Here is a 10,907-nt window from a genome sequence, read left to right on the forward strand (position 1 = left end):
GTCAATCCAAATACTAATATATCTGGTCCCTTAGAATACCTTCCAATAACTTCCCCACAATGCTGTCAGACTCACCAGCCTATAATCTCCTGGTTTATGTGAGAGCCGTTTTTGAACAGCGTAACATCTTACTGGGTACATCAGGCTCAGAAGGAACTTTAAATTTTTGAATATGTCCTCAGTGGTGGGGAGGCTGGGGCCTATGAAGAAGCTGGCTGAGCTTACAACCTTCCGGAGCTTTTTCTGATATTGTTCATTGGCACCTCTATACCAGATGGTGATGCAACCAGTCAGATTGCTCTCCACATGTCAGAGTCTTTGGTGAGACAGCAGCACCTTACAGGGTGGGAGCTATTTGAAAACTGCAAGTCTTGTCAGGAGTGAGTCTCATTTGAGTAAATAAAAAGAAAGATATATGAGGAGTGGCCATTGTTAGAGTGGGGCAGTGTTAGGGTGGTCCAGCTTTGGTACAACAGGCTTGGGCAAGTGCTGGTGGAGGTTCTAAATAAGTTTCTATTAAGTTTTTTTGTTGTTAGTACATCACTCGAGCACTGAGAATGGGTCCAGAATTAGTGGTATGTTCCTTGCATGAGACTTGGGAACATTGGGAGACATCCAGTCTCCTTGATAACTACATCTGCATGAAGTGCACCGAGCTGGAGCTCCTTAGAGACCATGTAAAAGAGATGGAGCTGCAGCTCGGCGACCTTTGGCTCATACAGGAGAATAAGGAGGTGATAGGGATATAGTTAGGGTGATAGATACAGGGAGGTGGTCACCTCTAAGTTGCAGGAGGCACATATCTGGGTGACTGTCAGGAGAAGGAAAGGGAATGGGCAGCCAGAGCAGAGTACCCCTTGGCTGTTCCCATCAATAATGTATACTGCTTTGGGTACTATTGGGGAGGGGGAATGACCTACTAGGGGGAAGCTGCAGGGAGCCGCTCTTTGGTACTGAGTCTGGCTCTGTGGCTCGGGGGGAGAAGAGGAATGCAGTAGTACTGAGGGATTCCACAGTTAAGTGAGCAGACAGTAGATTCTGTTGATGTGTTAGATACCCTTATTGTATTTTTTTTTAGATTAGATTATGAGGACACGCAGTCCTCTTTTGCCTGTCAGGTATGAGAGTCAGGGATGTCTCAGATTTTGACCATAGTATTCTATAATGGTGAACAGCCAGAAGTCGTGGTACATGTTGGTACCAATGACATAGATAGGAAATGGGGGGAAGTCCTGAAGAGAGAATATAAGGAGTTAGATAGAAAGCTGAAAAGCAGGGTCTTCAAAGAAGTAATCTCTGGATAGTTGCCTATGCCGTGCACCAGTGATGGTATGAATAGGATGATTTGTCAGATGAATGTGTGGCTGAGGAATTGTGCGGGGAGTAGGGTTTTAAATTTCTGGATCTTCTGGGGAGGTATGACCTGTAGAAAAAGGAAGGATTAGAACTGAATCCAAGGGGACCATTATCCTTGTGGGCAGGTTTGCTAGAACTGTTAGGGAGGATTTAAACTAATTTGATTGGGGATGGCAACCAGGATGATAAGGCCGAGAATGGGACAGTTGGTATACAAGGAAATGCAGTGTGTAGTGAGACTGAGGAAGGACAGGCAGATGACAGGGCAAAATTACAGTCAGTGGGATGAGTTGAAGTGTAACATGGGGGCAGAATTGAAAAGGGTGATGAATACAGGGCTGAAGGTGGCATTGCTCTGTTGGTAAAAAATTAAATGCTTAGAAAGAGGTGACATAGGATCAGAAGATGTAGAATCATTTTGGGTAGAGTTAAGAAACTGCAAGTGTAAAAAGACCCTGATGGGAAATGCATACAGGCCTCTAAATAGTAGCCAGGATGTGGGATACAAATTACAGCAGGAGATAGAAAAGGCATGTAAGTAAGTCAATGTTATGGTAGTCATGGGGGAATTTCAATATGCAGGTAGATTGGGAAATTCAGATTAGTGCTGAATCCCAGAAGAGGGAATATGTAGAATGCCTGCGAGATGGTTTTTAAGAGCCCACTAGAGGAAAGGCAATTCTGGATAAGGTGTTGTATAATGAAACACTTTTGATTTGTGGATGAGGGTAAAGGAATTTCTAGGAAGTAGTGATCATAATATTATGGAATTTACCCTGCAGCCTGAGAGGGAGAAGATAAAGTCAGACTTATCTGTAGTAGAGTAAAGGGAATTATAGAGGAGCTGGCTAAAGTTGATTGGAAGGGACACCAGCAGGGATGATGGCAGAACAACAATAGCTGGAGTTTCTGGGGTCAATTCAGAAGGTGCAGGATAGATACATCCCAAAGATGAAGAAGTACTCTAAAGGGAGGATGAGGCAACTGTGGCTGACAAGGGAAGTCAAAGACAGCATAAAAGTAAAGAAGATGGCACATAATATAGCAAAAAATAGTGGGAAGATAGAGGATTGGGAAGCTTTTAAAAACCAACAGAAGGCAACTAAAAAAAAACCATAAGGAGAGAAAAGATGAAATATAAAGGGAAGCTAGCCAATAATATAAAACAGCATGCCAAATGTGATTTTTTAGAAGTATATAGGGTAAAAGAGAGGCAATAGTGGATATCAGACCACTGAGCTGGAAAATGATGCTGGAGAGGTTGTAATGTGAGACAAAAAATGGCAGAGGAACTTAGTAAGTATTTTGTGTCAAGTCTTCACTTTGGAAGACACCAGAAATTTGAGTGTTAGGGGAAGAAGTGAATGCTGTTGTTATTACTAAGGAGAAGGTGCTTGGGATGATGAAATATTTGAAGATAGATAAATCACCTGGACCACCAGATAGACTACACCCCAGGGTTCTGAAAGAGATTGCTGAGATATTGTTGAGGCATTAGTAATGATCTTTCAAGAATCAATAGATTCTGGCATCATTCTGGAGGAATGGAAAATTGCAAATGTCACTACACCCTTTTATAAGGGAGGGACACAGAAGGAAGGAAATTATAGCTTAGTTAGCCTGACTTCACTGGTCGGGATGATGTTGGAGTCCATTATTAAGTGATGGTTAGGTTTAGGTTGAGATTATGCCAGCAGTGGGAAAATCATCCCTCTTGTGCTTTTTGATATCATCACTCGAGATTCAGTGTCACACACCCCTGCCACTTTGATCTGGCCCACGCCTTCACTAACCAGGTCCAACACTTACCTTTATTGGTTCTTCCTCCTCCTTACACAGGTCTCGTGTTTGTGGGGGTGTGCCTAGGGTTAGTGGGGGTGTGTCCCCTTGGACATTAGGATTAGGTTTGAGGGTAGGGCTGGTGGATGTATATGTGGGGCTGGGAGAGACAAGTGTTTTGCGGTACTTAGAGGCACATGATAAAGTAGGCCAAAGTCAGCATGGTTTCCTTAAAGGGAAATCTTGCCTGACAAATCTGTTGGGAACCTTTGAGGAAATAACAAGCAAGGTGGATAGAGGAGGGTCAGTGGATGTTGTTTGCTTGGTTTTTCAGAAGGACTCAGAATCGGACTGTGGTCGAGTGCTTCCAGGATGCTGCATCGGCAAGTTTGCAGCGCTGGAAGCTCATGGCAGGGAGAGTTTCTCCCCTCTACCGTCTGCGTGAGATGTTGGGGCTATCGGGACTTTGAGACTTTTTTTTACTATGCCCATGGTCTGCTCTTATCAAATTACGGTATTGCTTTGCATTGTTGTAACTATATGTTATAATTATGTGGTTTTTGTCAGTTTTAGTCTTGGTCTGTCTTGTGTTTCTGTGATGTCATACTGGAGGAACATTGTATCATTTCTTAATGCATGTATTTCTAAATGACAATAAATGAGGACTGAGTGTCCCCATAATCATAATAATCATTTGATAAAGTGCCTAAAATCTAAGAGCCCATTATGTTACAGGAAAGATAATAGCATGGACAGAAGATTGGCTGACTGACAGGAGGCAAAGGATGGGAATAAAGGGGGCCTTTTCTAGTTGGCTGCCAGTGACAAGTGGTGTTCTGCCAGGGTCAGTGTTGGGACCACTTCTTTTCATGTTATCTGTCAGTGATTTGGATGGCAGAATTGATGGCTTTGTGGATGATATGAAGATAGGTGGAGGGACAAGTAGTGTTGAGGAAGCAGGGAGTCTGTAGAAGGACTTAGACAGGTTGGGAGAATGGGCAAGTAAGTGGAATATAGTGTAGAGAAACGTATCATTATGCATTTTGGTAGAATGAATAAAGGCATAGACTTTTTTAAATGAGGAGAAAATTCAAAGTTCAGAGATGCAAAGGGACTTGGGAGTCCTCGTGCAGGATTCCCTAAAGGTTAACTTGTAGGCTGAGTCTGGAGAAAGGAAGGCAAATGCAATATTAGCATTCATTTCAAGAGAACTAGAATATAAGAGAAAGGATGTAATAATGAGGCCTTATAAGGCACTAGTCGGACCGCACTTGGAGTATTGTGAGCAGTTTTAGGCCCCTTTTCTAAGAAAGTATGTGCTAGCATTGGAGCTGGTCTGGAGGAGGTTCATGGGAATGATTCTGGGAGTGAAAGGTTAATGTATGAGGAATGTTTGACGGCTCTGGGCCTGTACTTGCTGGAGTTTAGAATAATGAGGGTGGGATCTCATCGAAACCTATCAAATATTGAAAGGTTTAGATAGAGTGGATGTAGGGAGGATGTTTCCTATAGTGGGGGAGTCTGTGACCAGAAGGCACAGCCTCAGAACAGAGGGACATTCATTTAGAACAAAAATGAGGACGAAATTCTTTAGCCAGAGGTAGTGAATCTGTGGAATTCATTGCACAAGAAGCTGTGGAGGCCAGGTCATTCAGTATATTTAAAGAGGAGGTTGATAGGTTTTTGATTAGTCAAGGCATCAGAGGTTATGGGGAGAAAACAGGAGAATGGGATTAAGAGGGATAATAAATCAGTTATGATGGAATGGTGGAGCAGTGTTGATCAGCCAAATGGCCTACTTCTGCTCTTATGTCTTATGGTCTTGTACCAAATCTCAAACTACGAATGAAATATAGCAACTGACTTGTCTTCTTTGTAGTTGCATCAATATGTTGGGAGAGGGATAGATATTCAGAGATTTTGACACCCAGGAACTTGAAGCTGCTCACCCTCTCCCCTGCTGCCCCCTCAATGAAGTTCTGTTCTCCAATCCTCCTCTTCCTGAAGTCCACAATTAATTCTTGTTGTGACATCACTCAACCAGCCTATCTATCTCACTCCTGTATGCCTCCTTGTCACCATCTGAGATTCTGCCAACAGTTGTGTCATCAGTCAATTTACAGATGTCACTTAAATGCACCATGTTGGTCAAATGACAGCCTTCTGTTTCATCATGATTCAGAATTAAAGATAAAACCCCTAACAATACTGTAGATAGAGAACAGTACTGTAGATTGGAGAATAGTCATTACCCCTCAACTATCAGGCTCTTGGGCCAAAGGAAATAACTTCACTTGCCCCATTACTGAACTGTTCTCGCAACCTATGTACTCAACTTTCATCTAAATGGTTTCCTTTATATTTAACTTTGATTGGTCGTATTAATGCAGTTAAGACGTTTTTTTTGCCAAAATTTTTATATGTGTTTCAGGCATTACCAATTTTTGTTCCAAAATCTTTCTTTGATAAAGTTGACTCTAAAATTTCTTCATTTATTTGGCAGAATAAAAATCCGAGACTGGGTAAAATACATTTACAGAAAGCTAAGAGAGATGGAGGTTTAGCATTACCTAACTTTAGATTCTATTATTGGGCAATTAATATTCGACATATGAAATTTTGGTTACTTGATCAGGATATACTATCTATTCCTAAATGGGTAGCATTGGAACTACAATCTGTTCAGGGCTATACACTTGGCTCTATTTTAGGTTCCTCTCTCCCTTTTGATTCGAAATGCCTTAAGCAGGTCTCTAACCCGATAGTTAAATATGCTTTGCGTATTTGGTTTCAATTCAGAAAATTTTTTGATCTTAATCAATTCGGGTTAGCGATTCCTATTTTAGGTAATATATTTTTTCCTCCCTCTTTTACGGATCGCGCTTTTCAAACTTGGAAGACTAAGGGTATTTTACGGTTTTTGGATTTATTTTTAGATGGTTCCCTTATGTCTTTTGAACAACTATCTAACAAATATAATTTATCAAGAATACATTTTTTTAGATATTTGCAAGTTAGAAATTTCCTAAGTACTATACTTTCTTCCTTTCCAATGCTTCCTCCTACATATATTTTAGATTCGATAATTAACCTTAATCCATGTCAGAAAGGTGCATCGGCTATGATTTATAATATTATTATGAAACTTAGGAAAGCTCCATTTGATAAGATTAGGGTAGATTGGGAACAGGAATTGGGGCTTACCATTTCTGTGGATGATTGGGGGCAGATTTTACAATTAGTTAATACTTCCTCTATTTGCGCTAAACATTCCCTAATTCAATTTAAAGTTGTTCATAGAGCACATATGTCCAAAGATAAGTTAGCGCGTTTTTACTTGCATATTAATCCTTTTTGTGATAGATGTTCGGGGCAGATAGCCTCTTTAACTCATATGTTTTGGTCTTGCCCTACTTTGGAAACTTTTTGGAGAGACATTTTTAATATTATTTCTAAGGTGTTAAATATAGATATCTCTCCTCACCCTATTACTGCTATCTTTGGACTACCTAAAATTTCTAGTAATCTTTCCCCTTCAGCCCGTAGAATGATTGCATTTCTTACTTTAATGGCGAAAAGATGTATTTTACAACATTGGAAAGAGCTTAATGCTCCAACTACCTTTTTTTGGTTCTCCCAGACGATATTATGTTTGAATCTGGAGAAAATTAGAAGTAACCTTTATGATTCTTCATTTAAATTTGAACAGATTTGGGGATCTTTTATTCGATATTTTCATTTAATGTAATATATACCCTTCTTGTTTTTTTTCACTGTTTTTAATGGAGGTCGGGATTGAGGACGTGATTTTAAGTTTAACTCTGTTTGGTTTCAAGTTAGCCCATTGCTTTGCTTTGCTTTTAGTTAGTTGCACGGTGGGTTGTTTTTTTGGGGTTTTTTTTTTCTTTTTTTCTATCGATATATATATAAAATTTAGTATACTATTATGTTATCTTGGTTTCTTATGTTTAAATTACATTGTTTGTAGTATTTTTTTTCGGTATTGATACCTTCTGTAATTTTATTATATTTTAACATTGTATTAATGTTTATATGGCTTACCTTTTGGTATACTTATTCAATAAAAAGATTTAAAAAGAAAGAAAAGAACAACCTATGTACTAGCTTTCAAGGACTCGTAATCTCATGTTTTTGATATTTATTGCTTACTATTTCTTATTCTTATTATTATTCTTGCTTTTTTTCTTTCTTTTTTGTATTTGCGTAGCTTGTTGTCTTTTGCACACTGGTTGTCTGCCTTGTTAGTGCTGTCTTACATTGATTCTATTATAGTTATTGGATTTATTGAATATACCCACAGAAAATTAATCTCAGGATTGTATACAGAGAAATATATGTACTTTGAAAATAAATTTACTTTAAACTTTCTGATTAGATGCTGATTTTTTTTTGGTTAACTCACCCATTAAGTTTATTAGCAACGAGCCTGGTTAATATCCAATCTACCACCAGAGAATTAATGTCACTTTCCTTAAATAGGAACTAGATATATTATTTATATATTATCGACAACATTATTTACTTGAAATTTCCTTTGAAACCCTTTAGACTTAATAACAGGATAGGGTATTTGACCCCTCTTTCACATCATATATACATTATCCACTGTTTTCCAAATTAAACAATCCTTTACTTATTAAGATACCATTATTTATTTACCCTTTTGAAAAATAGCTCCTTCCAGTTTCCTCTCCAAATTAAATTATGCATTCACATTTATTTACACACTTTATTTTAAAAACAGCTTTAACTTGAGTTGGGCTTAAATGATTTCATCAAAATTTGTTCTGTAGCCTTGCAATTACAAATTAGGGGACAATTATATTCTCCAGATCCTGCGGCTCTTAAAACCTGCTTAAATCAGCAAGACCAAGGAATTATTTGTGGATTTCATGACAGGGAAGTTAGGAGAACATCCTCCACGAGGATCAGGGTTGAACAGGTAAGCAACTTACTGGGGATTAGCATCTGGTAAGATCTTTTTTGAGCCCATCACACTGATGCAATCACAAAAAGTGCACACCAGAATACTTCATTCAGAGTTTGAGGAGGTTTGGCATGCCACCAAAGACCTTGGCAAGTTTCTACAGGTGTGCTTTCGAGACAGTACATCTAGCATCTAGCATGGAGTCTACTGTCGAGACTCCATCTAGCATGGAGTCTCCAATGTGCTGAGGGTCGTAGAGTCAGTCAGCTCCATCACGGGCACAAACCTCCCCACCATCGAGGACATCTTCAAAAGGCAGTGCCTCAGGGAGGTGGCTTCCATCATTAAGGACCCTCACCAACTGAGACATGCCCTGTTCTCCACTGTCATCAGGGAGGAGGCAAAGGAGCCTGAGACATGCTCTCTTCTCTATTGCCATCAGGGACTGGGCATAGGAGCCTGAGACATGCCCTCTTCTCCACTGTCATCAGGGTCGGGGCAAAGGAGCCTGAGACATGCCCTCTTCTCTATTGCCATCAGGGACTGGGCATAGGAGCCTGAGACATGCCCTCTTCTCCACTGTCATCAGGGTCGGGGCAAAGGAGCCTGAGACATGCCCTCTTCTCTATTGCCATCAGGGACTGGGCATAGGAGCCTGAGACATGCCCTCTTCTCCACTGCCATCGGGGAGGGGCAAAGGAGCCTGAGACATGCCCTCTTCTCCACTGCCACCAGGGACTGGGCAAAGGAGCCTGAGACATGCCCTCTTCTCCACTGCCATCAGGGAGGGGGCAAAGGAGCCTGAGGGCACACACACAACTTTTGAGGAACAGCCTCATCCCCTCTGCCATCAGAATTATGAACAGTCCATGAACCCATGAACATTACCTTGCCATTCCTCTGTTGAACTATTTGTTTATTTTTAATGTGACTTACTGTAATCCTTGATGTATTGCCATGTAGAGCTACTGAAAACAACAAATGTTATGACATGCTGTGTATCAGTGATAATAAATCTGATTCTGATTCCCTTTATCTTCACCGTGATCACCTGTCCTTCGTCCTCGCTTGCTGATCTTCCCCACTTTAGCTAACACCCCATCCAAAGAATAGCCCTCCTAGCAAAACTATACTGCTTTTATACTCATTCCTGTCCTCTGGATTGCATATCTGGTGACAAAGTGGGTTTGTATTTGTGCATCACTGCCTACAAAGACCAGCTACAGAAACCACAGGAATGAGGAGACGTTCTCACATTCCCGGATGAGCTCCACCTTCTAATGCTGTTTCTCCATTTTCTAAACAAAACTGCAAGTGGAGCAAGAAACTGACAACTTCTTCAGCGTGGAACTCCTGACCACGACATTCCTGGAAATCCTTTAATCACCGAAGACAATTCAACTCTGGGCATCACCAAGAATTCCACTGACTGGTGAGTGCAGAGTATAAAAGGGGGCCTGTCAGTGTGTAATACCAATGGCTCAGCTAGTTCCATTCAGCATTATTTGTCTGAGCTGCTTGTGGTTCTTCTTTTGTGAGAAACAGTTTGACATCTTCATTGCACCACCTGTGGCTCATGCCTCAGCATAACCAAACACTGGGCTCACGTCGCACTCTTGAAGTTTAAATGCTACTCCAGGCCAACACTGCAGTGCACTGCTGGGAAGTGTAAGTGCGATGGAAGGTCCCATCACTGCCCTGTATGGCTGTGAACAAGACCATCCTACCTCCTCTCAAATAAAGCCCAGGTTTCACTTACCTTCCTGACAGCTTACTCAACCAGCATACTAATTTGTGTGTTTAATATGCAAAGGCTTGTAGATCCTTCTGTGCAGCTTCTGTCAGGGACTATCATCTTCAAGAAAAATACTAATGGAGCTGATAAATAAGAGCCCATTGATGTAATTCCAAGCAGCATTTGATAAGAAACCAGTAAAACTGCACAAGGCAAAGTCTTATGAGGTTTGTGGTAACATAGTAGCATAGCTGGGGGACTAGTTACAGACTGAAAAAGGAAAGAGGGGAAACAGGCCGTGTTCAAGTTAGCACACTGGAACTAGTGGAGCACTCAGCTGGGTTCTGTGTTAGTGATTTGGACAGAGATCAAATGTAATTGCAATGTATCCAGTTTACTGGCACTACAAAGGTGGATGGGCAAACGCATTGTGAGATGGATAGAGGGTTTGTTAAGGGGTATTAAGGAGCTAGAGAAGTAGTCAAAAGTCTGGCAGGCAGATTGTAATGTGTGGAGTGGGATTATCTGCTTTGAGTGAAAGAGTAGACAAATAATTATTCGAATTGGGTTCTGATAGGAGGAGTTGTGCTGGTCTGGGAAATAAATTAGGACATAGAATAGTACAGCACAGTACAGGCCCTTCGGCCCACAATGTTGTGCCGACCCTCAAACCCTGCCTCCCATATGAGCCCCGACCTTAAATTCCTCCATATGCCTGTCTAGTAGTCTCTTAAACTTCACTAGTGTATCTGCCTCCACCACTGACTCAGGCAGTGCATTCCATGCACCAACCACTCTCTGAGTAAAAAACCTTCCTCTAATATCCCCCTTGAACTTCCCACCCCTTACCTTAAAGCCATGTCCTCTTGTATTGAGCAGTGGTGCCCTGGGGAAGAGGCGCTGGCTATCCACTCTATCTATTCCTCTTATTATCTTGTACACCTCTATCACGTCTTCTCTCATCCTCCTCCTCTCCAAAGAGTAAAGCCCTAGTTCCCTTAATCTCTGATCATAATCCATACTCTCTAAACCAGGCAGCATCCTGGTAAATCTCCTCTGTACCCTTTCCAATGCTTCCACATCCTTCCT

The sequence above is a fragment of the Mobula hypostoma genome, chromosome 2 (assembly GCF_963921235.1).
Source record: "Mobula hypostoma chromosome 2, sMobHyp1.1, whole genome shotgun sequence".
Classification (NCBI taxonomy): domain Eukaryota; kingdom Metazoa; phylum Chordata; class Chondrichthyes; order Myliobatiformes; family Myliobatidae; genus Mobula; species Mobula hypostoma.